Consider the following 15,317-nt stretch of genomic DNA (forward strand, 5'->3'; position numbering starts at 1 on the left):
GTCAATTCTAAGCAAAAAGAACAAAGCAGGAGGCATCACACTACCGGACATCAAACTATACTACAAGGCTACAGTAATCAAAACAGCATGGTACTGGTACCAAAACAGAGATATAGACCAATGGAACAGAACAGAGGCGTCGGAGGCAACACAACATATCTACAACCATCCGATCTTTGATAAACCTGATAAAAACAAGCAATGGCGAAAGGATTCCCTGTTTAATAAGTGGTGTTGGGAAAACTGGCTAGCCATATGCAGAAAGCAGAAACTGGACCCCTTCCTGACACCTTACACTAAAATTAACTCCAGATGGATTAAAGACTTAAACATAAGACCTAACACCATAAAAACCCTAGGCAAAACCATTCAGGACATAGGCGTACGCAAGGACTTCATGACCAAAACACCAAAAGCATTGGCAACAAAAGCCAAAATAGACAAATGGGACCTAATCAAACTCCACAGCTTCTGCACAGCAAAAGAAACAGTCAATAGAGTGAATCGGCAACCAACAGAATGGGAAAAAACTTTTGCAGCCTACCCATCTGACAAAGGGTTGATATCCAGAATTTACAATGAACTAAAACAGATTTGCAAGAAAAAAACAAACAAGCCCATTCAAAAATGGGCAAAGGATATGAACAGATACTTTACAAAAGAAGACATACATGAGGCCAACAAGCATATGAAAAAATGCTCATCATCACTGGTCATTAGAGAAATGCAAATCAAAACTACATTGAGATACCATCTCACGCCAGTTAGAACAGCAATCATTAAAAAATCTGGAGACAACAGATGCTGGAGAGGATGTGGAGAATTAGGAACACTTTTACACTGTTGGTGGGAGTGCAAATTAGTTCAACCATTGTGAAAGACAGTGTGGCAATTCCTCAAGGACCTAGAAATAGAAATTCCATTTGACCCAGCAATCCCATTACTGAGTATATATCCAAAGGATTATAAATCGTTCTACTATAAGGACACATGCACACGAATTTCATTGCAGCACAGTTTACAATAGCAAAGACCTGGAACCAACCCAAATGCCCATCGATGATAGACTGGACAGGAAAAATGTGGCACATATACACCATGGAATATTATGCAGCCATCAAAAACGATGAGTTCGCGTCCTTTGTAGGGACATGGATGAACCTGAAAACCATCATTCTCAGCAAACTGACACAAGAACACAAAATCAAACATCGCATGTTCTCACTCATAGATGGGTGTTGAACAATGGGAACACATGGACACAGGGAGGGGAGCACTATACACTGGGGTCTGTTGGTGGGGAGTTGGGGGGACAGCGGGGGGTGGGGAGTTGGGGAGAGATAGCATGGAGAGAAATGCCACATATAGGTGAAGGGGAGGAAGGCAGCAAATCACACTGCCACGTATGCACCTATGCAACAATCTTGCATGTTTTTCACATGTACCCCAAAACCTAAAATGCAATAAAAAAAAAAAGAAAAAGAAAGAATTATATATAGAATTCATTAAATATCTTGCTTTCATTTTTTCCAATTTATTGATTTTTAATCTTATTCTTTTCTCCTTTAGTTCATTTTCTTTTTTCACTTTTTGAATAAACGCTTAGTTCCTTTATTTTGATTCTTCTTTGTTTCATAATAAACAACATTAAAACTATGAATTATCCTCTGAGCATTACCTTGGAGTCTCATAAGTCTTGATACACAGTTTTACCATAGTTATTTTCTAGCCTGTAGTTGCAATATGATTTTGTTTTTGACTTAAGCTTATTTATGAAGGCATTTTTAATTTTCCAAGTGATTTTTATTTATTATTTTGCAACCCATTCCTTATTTTATTGCATTGCACTATATAAATGTGTCAATGAAATCTTCCTTTTTAGAATTCATTTTTTCTGTATAATTTATGAGATCATTAATTTAAAAAATGTTCTATGAAAATTTGAGAATAATATATTCATAGACTATCTTGTTTATTTATTCTCTCATCTATTGTAACTAAATATATTATTCAGTTCTTCTATTTTCTTATTTGATCTATCAAAGACTAAAAATTCTTTAAGCCAACTTTATTGATTTAAACAAAAATTAATTTATACATACATTACATATCTTTAAATCTACCTGTTTTAAGTGTACATTTCAATGAGTGTGACCCAGTCAAAATAGGGAAGATTTCCATCATACCAAAAAGTTCACTGTGCCCTTTACAACCCCTTCCAACAACAGACTGAGCAGCAACTTTCCTGTTTCCTGTCACTATAAATTACATTTGCCTTTTTAGAATTTCATATAAAGGAAATCATACAGATTGTACTCTTTTGTGCCTGGTTTCTTTGTTTGACACAATATTTTGGGATTGATTCATGTAGCTGCTAATATCACTAGTTCATTCCTCTTTGTTGCTAAATTGTGCTCCATTGTGTGGTAAACTATGATTTGTTTATCCACTTATCAGTTGATGAATGTTTGAATTTTTCCAGTTCAGGCTACTATGATTAAAGCTGCTATAAATATTTGTATACAGTCTTTGTGTGATGTACAGTTTCATTTCTACAAGTTGTGTCATAAATGTATGTCTTAGTCTATTTTTGCTGCTACAACAGGATATGTGAGACTAGGTTATTTATAAACAATACAAGTTTATTTGGCTCACAATTCTGGATACTAGGAAGTCCAAGAACATGGTGCCAGCATCTGGTGAGGGCCTTCATGCTGCATCATCCCATGACAGAAGGTAGAAGGGCAAATGAGGGTGAGAGTGTGAGACAGAGAAAGTAAAATTTGCCTTTATAACAACCCACTCTGGCAATAATGAATGCACTCTTATGATAATTACTTTAAGATATTCATGAGGGCAGAGCACTCATGGCCTAATCATCTCTTAATGTTCCCACCTCTTAATACCCTCAAAATGACAATTAAATTTCAACATGAGTTTTGGGGCCCAGTGTGGTGGCTCATGCTTGTAATCTCAGCACTTTGAAAGGCTGAGGCAGGCAGATCACTTGAGGTCAAGAGTTTGAGACCAGACTGGCCAACATGGTGAAACCTCATCTGTACTAGAAATACAAAAGTTAGCCAGGCATGGTGGCACACACTTGTAATCCCAGCTACTCGGGAGGCTGAGGCACGAGAACCACTTGAATCTGAGAGGTGGAGGTTGCAGTGAGCCAAGATTGCACCAGCACTCCAGCCTGAGTGACAGAATGAGACTCCGTCTCAAAAAAAACAAAAAAAAATTCAACATGGGTTTTGGAGGGGACATTCAAACCATAGCAGTGTATGTTTAACTTAATGAGAAACTGCCAAATTTTTTTTCACAGTGACTTTACATTTTACATTGTCACCAACAATACAAATGTTTCAGTGGTTGTCTTCATTACTGATGTGAGTGATTTAAATTTTGGCCATCAAGGTGAATGTATAATGGAATTTCATTATGCTTTTAATATCTATTTCCCAAGTGGCTGATGGTGTTTTCTTATTTTTATTTTGTCAATCTTTTTTTGTGAAATTATGTTCAATTTTTGTTCATTTTAAAAATTATGTTGTTTTCCTTTTTATAACTGAGTTTTGAGAGTTCATTGTTTACTCTTGATACAACTTCCTTATCTAATATATCTTGTTACCTATATTAGTTTTGAAATTAGACAAACTGATTCCTTCCACTTTATTCTTCTTTTTCAAAAATGTTTTAATTATTCTAGTTTCTGGGCCTTTTCATATAATTTTTTATAAATCTTATCTATATCTACAGAAAAATCTTTTAGGGATTTTGATAAAAGTTCCATTAAACCTTTATATTAATTTTGGGAGAATTTATATCTTTACTATTCCGAGTCTTCTAAATATATGCATGTTATATCTCTCCACTTATTTCAATCTTTTTTAATTTCTTTTATCAGCATTTTTAGTTTTCAGCATATGTATGCAGATAAGTATTGTTAGCTTTATACCTAAGTATATTATTTGTTTTGAAGAATTGTAAGTGGTACTGCATGTTAAATTTTGGTGTCCATGTGTTATTGTATTGAAGTACAATTGATTTTCAAAATGTATCTTATATCCTGTGATGTTGTTGAACTCACTAGTTTCAGGATTTTTTTTGTAGATTACTTACTATTTTATATATAAACAATTATGACATTTATACATAAACAATTATGACATTTGCAACTAGGGACAGTTTTGTTTCTTGCTTTATGCTCTGTATCCCTTCTATTTTATTTTCTTGTCTTATTGGACTGGCTAGACCTTCTAGCACTAAGTTAAATAACAGCAATAAAGCCGATGCCATTGTTTTTTTCCCAGTCTAAGGGAAAAATCATTCAGTCTTTCACCATTAAATATAATGCCAGCAGCAGGTTTTAGTAAATGTGCTTTATCAAGCTGAGGAAGTGTCCCTCTATTTCTATTTTTCTGAAAGTTTTATCATAAATTAGTGTGGAATTTTGTAAAGTGATTTTTCTGCCTCACTCAAAAAAGTATGTCATTTTTTTCTTTTACCTTTTAATATGGTGGATTATATTGATTGATTGTTAATTACTGAATCAACCTTGCATCCCTGAAATAAATACCACTTGGCCATAGTATAGAATCCCTTTAAGTCATTGCTAAACTCTATGTCCTAATGATTTAAAACATTTTATGTCTGTATTGGTGAGGGATATTGGTCTGTATTTTTCTAGTTTGCACTGGCTTTTTCTGGCTTTTGTAGAAGAGTAATACTTTCATAAAACACATTTGAAGACTTCCTAGAATCTCTGGAAGAGACTGTGTTGAATTGGAGTTAATTCTTCTTTAAATGTTTGGTAGAAGTTTTGAATGAAATTATTTGGGCTTGGAGATTTCTTTTGGGGGAGTTTTCAAATTACAAATTTAATTTCCTATAAACTATAGTTGTGGTATTTAGCATTTTTCAAGAAATTGAGTACATTTCATCTAAATTTTCAAACTTATATGTATGTAGTTGTTTGCAGTATTTCCCTATTGTCCTTTTGATGTTGCAGGGTCTATAGTGAGTCCCCATTTTATTGCTGATATGAATAAATGTGCCTTCTATTTTTACTTTGTTAGTATTGCTAGAGGCTTGTCAACTTTACTGATATTTTGAAAGAATGAGTTCTTGTTTCATTTACATTCTCTATTGTTTTTTGTTTTAAAATTTCATTGATTGGTTTTTTATATATATTATTTCCTTCTCCTCTTGCTTTGGGGTTTAATTTTTCTTTTCTTTTCTTTTCTTTTCTTTTTTTTTTTTGAGATGGATTTTTGCTCTGTCACCTAGGCTGGAGTGCAGTGGCATGATCCCAGCTCACCGCAACCTCTGCCTCCCAGGTTCAAGCGATTCTCCTGCCTCAGCCTCCTGAGTAGCTGGGACTACAGGCGCGCACCACCATGCCCATCTAATTTTTGTATTTTTAGTAGAGATGGGGTTTCACCATATTGGCCAGGCTGGTGTCAAACTCCTGACCTTGTGATTCGCCCACCTCAGCCTCCCAAAGTGTTGGGATTATAGGTGTGACCCACCACGCCTGGCCTTGCTTTTCTTTATCTAGACTCTTAAGGTGGGAGCTTAGATTATTGATTTGAGACTTCACTTCTTTTATTTTTTATTTTTAGAGACAGTTCTTGCTGTCACCCAGGCTGGTCTTGAACTCGTCGGTGAAAGTGACTCTCTCACTCCAAAGTCTTGAGTAGCTAGGACTATAGGCATGCACCACTGCACCCAGCTCTTCTCCTGTTTTCTAATGTACACATTTAGTCTTATAAAGGTCCTTGTCCGCATTCCCTAGGTGTGTTCCAGAGATTTTGATATGTTGTATTTTTACTTTCACTCTCATCAACGTATTTTTTAACCCCACTTGAGACTTCCTCTCTAATCCATGGATTATTTAGAAGTTAAGTGTTGTTTATTTTCCATGTGTTTGGAGATTTTTCTGCAAATCTTTCTATAATTGATTTCTAGTTTAATTTCATGTCATTGGAGAACACTCTTTACCATTCCAATTCTTTAAAATCTGTTAACGTTTCTTTCATGACCCAAAATGTGGTCTCTCTTGGTATATGTTCTGTGGGCACTTGAAAAGCAATCTATTCATCTCTTGTTGAATGGAGTGTTCTATAAATGTTGATTAGATTCTGTTGATTGGTGCTGGTGTTGAGTTCTCCTATGCTCTTGCTGATTTTCTATCTAGTTGTTATATCAGCTGTTGAAAGAGATGTATTGAAGTCTCCAACTATAATTACAGATTTTTCCTTTAAGTTTTGTCAGTTTTCGCTTCATATTTTGCAACACATATTTTGTTGGCACATATACCTTAAGGACTGCTAGGTCTTCTTTAAGGTTTAAAAATTTAACAATTTTTAAATTTAAAAGTTTTAAATGTTTATATAATTTTTATTTCTCTAATGTCTACTTTATCTGATATTAATATAGCCATTCCTGGTCTCCTTTGATTAATGTTTGCATGATATATCTTTTTACATCCTTTTACTTTCAACCTATCTGTATCATTATATTTGAAATGGGTTTCTTGTAGTTGGGTCATGTCTTTTAACCTACTCTGCCAATATCCGTCTGTTAATTGGTGTATTTAGGCCATTTATATTTAATAACATTAATTTAATGTCATTATTGATATGTTAGGCCTTGTCTCCCATTTTATTTTTTGTTTTCTGTTGTTCTGTTTTTATTTCTCTATTTTCTACTTTCTACCTTCTGTGAGTTACTGTAACATTTTTTAGAATTGCATTTTGACTTATCTATAGTGTTATCTATACTGTATATCTCCATGTGGCTTTTAGTGGATGTTCTAAGTATTATATAGATTATCTGTCTATCTATACATATATAAACACACATATATATGTTATATATATAAAATATCTAGGTAATACTAAAAAATATAAATTTTTATATATGTACATACACATATATACACGTATATGTATAGTTTAATACAGACACACTACATGAAATTAAACTATATATATAAATTTTATATATTTCTATATAATATATATTTATGAATACATACACATATTTCTATATTTCTTTATGTTATATAGAAATATATATGCATGTATTCATATATAATTGTACATATAGTTTATATATTTATATTTTTTTTGTGTGTGTGTGTATAAAACTTATCACAGTACACTGGTTTTCTTATTTTACGAGTTCAAAACCTTACTTCCCTCTATGTCCCTTTACCTTCCCCTGTTTATAATGTCATTGTCTTACATATTGCCACTACATACATTTCAAAGGATATCAGATAGTGTCCTAATTTTACTTCAACCTTCAAACAAAATTAGAATACTTGACAGAAGGAAAATCTGTTGTACTGACCCATATTTTTGCTTACTGTATTCTTTATTCCTTCTTGATGTTTCAAGATTGTTTCTTTTATTGTTTCCCTTCTCATTGTAGATCTTCTTTCAGGGATTCTTTTGAGGGTAGGTTTGTGGGCAACAAATTCTTTTAGTTTTTTCTTCATTTAAGAATGTCTTGATTTACCCTTCATTTCTGAAGGATGTAGGATTCTGAGTTGACATTTCTCTTCTTTGAGCACTTGAAAAATGTTGTATCACTTCTGGTTTCTATAGCTTCTAATGAGAAATTCTCTGTCATTCTAATTGTTTTTTTCCCTAGGTAAGGTATCGTTTCTCTGTCACGGCTTTCAAGATTTGTTTTTTGTTTTGTTTTAATTTTCAGAAATTTGACTATGATGTCTCTTGGTATAAATTTTTGGGGATTGTCCTGTTTGTGGTTCAATAAATCTTCTTGAAACTGTAAGCTTATATATTTTGTCAAACTTGAGAGTTTTTTAGCTATTTTAAAAATACTTTTTTCTGCTCTGTCCCCTTTCCCTTCACTTTCTGGGACTCTGATGACAAAATATTAGACCTTTGGTTAAAGTCCCACACATAGGTCCTTGAAGTGTTGTTCATTTGCCTCTTTTGATCGATTTTCTCTCTTTGTTCAGGTAGGATAAGTTCTATTGTTTCACCTTCCAGTTCACTGATTTTTTCCTCTGTTTTCTTTATTCTGTTCTTGAGCCCACCCATTGAGTCTTTATTCTCCTTTATTCTGGTTATTGTATTTCTCATTTTTAACATTTCCATTTGATTCTTCTTTTCTCTTTCTTTGCTGAAACTTTCTGGTTTTTTATTTATGTATGTTTGTAACTGCTCACTGAAGCATTATTATGATGGCTGCTTTGAAATATTTGTTGGATAATTCTAGTATCTCTGCCATCTTAGTGTAGTCATCTGTTGATCATGATTTTCCATTCAGCTTGAGATATTCCTGGATTTGGTACGATACGTGATTTTTAAATTTAAAACCTGGACATTTTGGGTATTATATTATGAGACTCTAGATGTTTCTTAAACTTTCCATTTTACCTGGCTTACTCTGACTCTGCCTGGATATAGCCAGGTGGTGGCAGTAATTCAAGTTTTTCACTCAGCCTCTGTTGACACTCAAGATGAAAAGTTCCTCATTATTGTTGAGCTGTTTGGGCATTCTGACTTTCCATTAGGCCTCCACTGGTAACCTCCTATCTTGGAGGGTTAGGAGTGCCTCGTTAATCCTCCCCATGTGGCCTCCTTTGACACTATATGAAGTGGTACTTGGTATTGCTGAGTAGTGGTGAAAGTCCTCACTTTTCAGTCAGGTTCCTCCGACACCACCCTAGTATAAGAGGGCATCTCATTACTAGAGGGGTGGAAGTCCAAGTTCCCACATAGTCTCCTTTGATGCTGTGGAGGGTGCCTCTTTACTGCCTAGTAGAGAAAGTCCCTTCTCAGCATGCTCTGATGCCACACTGGTGGGAGGATTTGGAGTCTTACTACAGGCTGATGAAGATGGAAGTCTATGCTCTCCACTTGTCCTTCCCTAGACTGTGTTGGAGTGAAGCCACAGATTCTTCCTGTAGTGTTTGGATGCAGTAAGGCAATTAGTTTCTAATAGGTTTCTGGCCTCCTAGCCTTCCCATTTCCTGGTCCTTTGGCTAAAGAAAGCAGGCTTTTGTTGATGTCTTTTTGCTTGCTTCTTGTCTTAGTCAGTTTGGGCTGCTATAACAAATCACTGTAGCCTGGGTGGTTGGTACAGTTTGGCTATGTTCCTACCCAAATCTTATCTTGAACGGTAGCTCCCATAATTCCCATGTGTTGTGGGAGGGACCCATTAGGTAATTGAATCATGGGGGAGTGAGTCTTTTCCCATGCTGTTCTTGTTATAATGAATACATCTCATAAGATCTGATGGTTTTATAAAGAGGAGTTCCCCTGCACAAATTCTCTTTCTTCCCTGCCACCATGTAAGACATGAATTGCTCCTCCTTATCTTCTGCCATGATTGTGAGGCCTCCTCAGCCATGGGGAACTGTGAGTCAATTAAACCTCTTTCCTTTAAAATTATCTGGTCTCAAGTATGTCTTTATTTGCAGCATGAGAACAGACTAATGCAGTGGCTTAGACAACAAATTTTATTTCTTAAAGTTCTGGAGACTGGAAGTCAGAGATCAGGGTGCCTGCATGGTCAGGTTCTTGGTAAAGGCCCTCTTGCTGGTACACAGATGGCCATCTCATTGTATCTTCATGTATCAGAGAGTGAAGAGAGAGAAGAAAGCTCCTTCATGCTTCTTATAAAGGCACTAATCCCATTCATGAAGGCTCCACCTTTATGACCCAATTACCCCCTTAAGGGTTCACCTTCTAATATTATAATGGTGGGAGTTAGGACTTCAATGTATGAGTTTTGGGAGGACATGAACATTCAGTCCACAACATTCTGCCCCTAGCTCCCCAAAATTCACATCCTTCTTGTATGCAAAATGCATTTGTTTCATTCCAACAACTCCAAAAGTCTTAACATTTTTCAGCATTAAGTCTAAATCTCATCTAAATATCATCTGAACTAGATATGGGTGAGATTCAAGGTATGATTCATCCCGAAACAAAATTCCCTAGCTGTGAAACTGTGAAAACAAATGATATGCTTCCAAAATATGATGGTGGAACAGGCATACTATAGACATTCCCAATCCAAAAGGGAAAATTAGTACAGAAAAAATGGGTGACAAGTCCCAAGCAAGCCCAAAACCTATCAAGGCAAACTCCATGTGATCTTAAACTTCATGAATAGTCCTCTTTGGCTTGACAATTTGTATCGTCACCCACTGTGATGACAATGTCACCCCACAGCTCAGCAGAGCACTACCCGTGTATGGCTCTCTGTGGCCACCCCACACATGTCATGGCTCTGCTGTGCAGGGATCATACCCCCTGAGCTGCTGGGCAGTCCTATCCCCATGGCTTCTGTTGGAGGCCATCTGCCCTGTTGATGATCTCTCAATTGCATTTGGGGTCCTTCTTCCCATTTTTTGAGGGATAATCACAGCCTTCCTTCATTCCATTCCATTTTCTCTATTTCCTTTAGTTCTAGCTGGCAGTGTTTTTACTGGTACAGTCCCATATCTATTTTTGACATTTGTTGAGATGGCTGATTAAGTCTATGGTTTGCAACCACACTAATCTCCTTATCAAATGATTGGCTAGCCCCTTTCTTGATGTTTCCTTCCAAACATGGTTTCTCATTTTTTGCAATATGGATAGACAGAGAATTTTGCAAATCTTAAGTTCCGGATCTTTTCTGCTTAACAATTCTATCTTCAACTTATTTCTCTCTTCTTGCATTTTACTATTAGTAGTCAGGAGGAACCATACCACTCCAACACGTTGCTTAGAAATTTTCTCAGTGAAATATCCAGTGTCGTCACTAACAAGTTCTACCTTCCACAAAACACTAGGTTTTAACAAGGATTGCCTTTTCTCCGTTGTTCAATAACGTATTTCTCATTTCCATCTGAGATCTCACCAGAATTTCCCTCAACAATCATATTTATACCAATTCTATATGTCATCATTCATGTATTCTCTATAAACTGCAGAAGATTTATCTGTAGCTCTTCTCTTTTCTGTTTGAGCCATCAGCAGAATTGCCTTCAAAAGTCCCTTCATGGCATTGTCGGTTTTTTTTAGGATGCACCTCAAAATGCTTCCAGCCTCTACCCATTTCCCAATTCCAAATCCACTTCCACATTTTTAGATATTTAGTACAGCAGCATCCCAGTTTTCAGTACCAATATTGGTGTGTGTTAGAGTTCTTCAGAGAAATAGATACAATAAAATATATAAAGAAATGTATTATAAGATATTGGTTTACATGATTATGGAGGCTGAGAATTCTTATAATATGCTCTTTGTAAGCTGCAGAACCAGGAAAACAAATGGTGTAGTTTGAAAGTCTGAAAACCAGAGAGTCAATGGTGTGGATTCCAGACCTGAAGCCCTGAAAATCATGGTGCCAAGGTCAGGAGAAAATTGATATTCCAGTTCATGCAGTCAGGCAGAGAGTAAATTTAACCTTCTTCCATCTTTTTCTTCTATTTAGGCCCCCAACAGATTGGTTTATGCCCAGCCATGCTGGATAGGACCCTCTGCTTACTCAATGCACCAGGTCAAATGCTACTCTCTTTTGCAAATACCCTCACAGACACACCCAGAAATAATGTTTAGCCAGCAATCTGAGTATTCCATAGCCCAGTCAAGTTGACACATAAAATTAACCATCACACTTTTATTGGTGTTTTCATGTTGCTACGTGATCTAGCTCCCAGTATGGGACATATAAGGCAAAAAGAAAACCAAGAGAACTTGCCACCATGTGATTCTTTGAGCCTGAGGTCTCTTGTCAGTCTGGGACTTTTCAGAGTTCCTTTTATTTTAAAAATATACATAACATCCAGGATATTTAGCTGTACTTAATGGGAGCAATAGGGAAATCTACATCTATTCCATCTTCCCAGAAGTGGAAGTCCATATTATTGACCTTTGTATATTGACCTTGTCTTCTGCAAATTTGCTACCCATTTATTAGATTTGAAGTATTTTATTAGATTATTTGTTATGTACATAATTAAGTCATCTGTGAACAAAGTCAGTCTTACTTCTTCCTTTACAATCTGTATGTGTTTCTGTATTTTCTGGCCAGATTGTCCTGGCTAGAATCTCCAGTGCCATGTTCATTAGCAGTGGCGAGAGATATTACTGGCCTCGATATTAATAGAAAATATTCCTCTTTCACCATTAAGCATAGTATCAACTGTACATTTTCTATAGATCCCTTTTGTCAGCATCTATTTAGGGTTTCTGAGAGTTTTATTGTAGATGGATGTTGAATTTTGTCAAGGGCTTTTCTGCATTGAGATTTTCATATGATGCCATTTTCTGCATTGAGATTATCATATGATGTCATCATTTTCTTATCACCTTAGCTAGAGCTTTATAGAGTTTACTATTCTTCTAAAAGAACTTTTTATTTCATTGATTTTTCTCAATTTTTTTCTATTTAACTAAGTTCCATTGTGATCTTTATTATTTTCTTTCTACTGTGTACTTTGTTTCATTTGCTTTTCTTTCTAGTTTCTCAAGATGACAGGTTAGATAGTGATTTGAGACCTTTCTTCTTTCCTAACAGGTGTTTAATGGCATCAATTTCTAAGTACTGCTTTAGCTGCACCCCACAAATTTTAATATGTTGTGTTTTTATTTTGATTCATTTCAAAATAATTTGTAATTTCCTTTTTTGTTTCTTTGGGGGTTATTTAGAAGCATATTATTTAGTTTTCAAATATTTGCAATTTTCAATATATATTTCTGTTTTTGGTTCCTAATATATTTATACTGTGGTCAGAGTATACTTTGTATGACTTGAATTCTTTTAAATTACAATGCCTTTCATGGCCCATAATATGGGCTATTTTGGTAAATATTCTATGTTCACTTAAAAAGAATGCATATTCTGCTGTTATTGGGTAGTATGTTTTATAAATGTCAAATAGGTCATGTTGGTTGAGAATGCTCTTTGAGTCTCTACATTCTGATTTTTTATCTACTTGTTCCGTCCGTTGAGAGAGGAATGCTGAAATCCTCAACTTTGATTGTTGATTTGTGTAAATATTGCAGTTTTACTAATTTTTGCTTCATATGTTTTGAAGCTTTTTTAAAGGAACATAAAGCCTTTAGGATTGTTGCATTCTGATTAATTGGTTCCTTTATTGTTATGAAATGATCCTCGTTATCTCTGGATATATTCTTTGCTCTCTGCAAAGAATTGAGAATTTTCCAAATCTTTATGGTCTGGGTATTTCTGCTTAACAATTCCATCATCAATTTATTTCTCTCTTCTTGCATTTTACTATTAGCAATCAGGAGGAACCATACCACCGCAACACTTTGCTTAGAAATTTTCTCAGTTAAATATCCAGAGTCATCACTCGCAAGTTCTACTTTTCACAGAACATTAGGTTTTAACAAGGATTACCTTTTCTCCAATGTTCAATAACACGTCCCTCATTTTAATCTGAGACCTCATCAGTATCATCTAAAATCTATTTTGTCTGATTTTAAACATACATTCCAGCTTTCTTTTGATTATTAGCATGATTTATTGCTTTTGATACTTTAAAAGTATTTGTATCTACATTTAGTGTGGGTGCCTTTAAACAACATATAGTTGACTCTTTTTAAAAAATAAAATTTGATAATCTCTTACTTTTTAATTGGGGAGTTTAGACAATTTACATTTAATGTTACTGATATGGTTAGGTTTAAATCCATTAGTCTGTTTTATGTCTTCTTTTTGTTCCATCTGTTCTTTTCTTACCTTTTCTATTTCTACCTTCACTTGGATTAACTACTTTTTTAAATGATTCCATTTGATCTCTTTTATGGGATTATTAGCTATATATCTCCTACTTAAGTGATTACTTTAGGGTTTAGAGTGCACATCTTTATCATAGTCTGCCATCAAGTGATAATATAACACTTCACTACTATATACTATGTACTTTCATTTTGCCATCCCCAAACTTTGGGCTAATTTTTATCATACATTTTATTTCTACATATGTTTAACCCCATTTCACTATTTTTCTTCAAGTAGCCAATTATCTTTTGAAGATATTTAAATAGTAAGGCATTCATATATTTATTTATCCCAGGTAGATGCCTTTTCTGGGGCTCTTTATTCCTTTTGTGGATTCACATTTTTATCTAACATCATTTTCTCTTTGTTTTTAAGACTTCCTTTAACATTTTTTGTGTCATGATCTGCAGATGAATTTGTTCAGCTCTGTGTGTCTGAAGAAGTATTTTTCTTTGTTTTTGAAAGATGTTTGCATTGGATGTAAAATTTATGCAGCCCTTTTCTTTCAGTACTTTAAAGATTTTGCTATAATATCTTCTAGTGTGGATTGTTTCTAACAAGATTCCTATGCCACCCTCATCTTTGTTTCCCTGTACATAGTATGTCTCTCTGTTCTAGCTGCTTTACAGAATTTCTCTTTATCATGATTTTAAAGCCATTTTATGGTGATACATCTTGGTATAGTTCTTTTTTCTTATCTTTTGTTGCTGTTTCTTGTGCTTGGAGTTTGTTAACTCTTTTGGCTCTGTGGGTTTATAGATTTCACTTAAGTTGGAAAACTTCATGCTATTATTTTTTCAAATATATTTTCTATTCTCTGATACTTTCAGAGACTCCAGTTACACTTGTATTAATTTGCTTGAAGTTTTCTTACAGCTCATTGATGTTCTATTCATTATTTTCAATCTCTTTTCTTTTTGTATTTCATTTTGGATAGTTTCTATTCTGTCTTCAACTTCACTAATCTTTTCTTCTATAATGTCATATCTGCTGTTAATCCCAACCATTGTATGTTTTATTTCACATATTGTAATTTTCATCTTCAGAAAGTTGATTTGGGTCATTTTTTATATCTATTATGCCTTTACTTAACTTCCTCAACCTTTTTCTATTTTCATGAACATGTAAAACAGTTACAGCAGAGTTTTAACATTCTTGTATACTCAAGGGTATCACTTCTGAGTCAGTTTCAATTGATTGATCTTTCTCATTATTGTTTGTAATTTTTTGCTTCTTTACAAAGCTGATAATTTTTTTATTAGATGTCTGACTTGCCTGAAGACAGTTGCTTCATATACACTATCCAGTTTTCTAGATGTTTATGGTAAGAGATCCCTCTTATTTCAGTTACTCCCACTATGGTCAGTAGTAAAAGAACAGATACTATGGTCAGTAGTGAAAGAGCAGAAAGCAGTGTTTTTTAAGTCTCTAATGTTTGTTTGCTCTGTGTATTGCAATGTCACATTATTTGGTGCCTAAAGTTAATGACTAATCATAAATGAGGATTTTATCTTTATCAAAATAATGTAATC

Source organism: Aotus nancymaae, unplaced genomic scaffold (genome assembly GCF_030222135.1).
Source record: "Aotus nancymaae isolate 86718 unplaced genomic scaffold, 86718_ANA_hifiasm-v0.15.2.pri h1tg000003l, whole genome shotgun sequence".
Classification (NCBI taxonomy): domain Eukaryota; kingdom Metazoa; phylum Chordata; class Mammalia; order Primates; family Aotidae; genus Aotus; species Aotus nancymaae.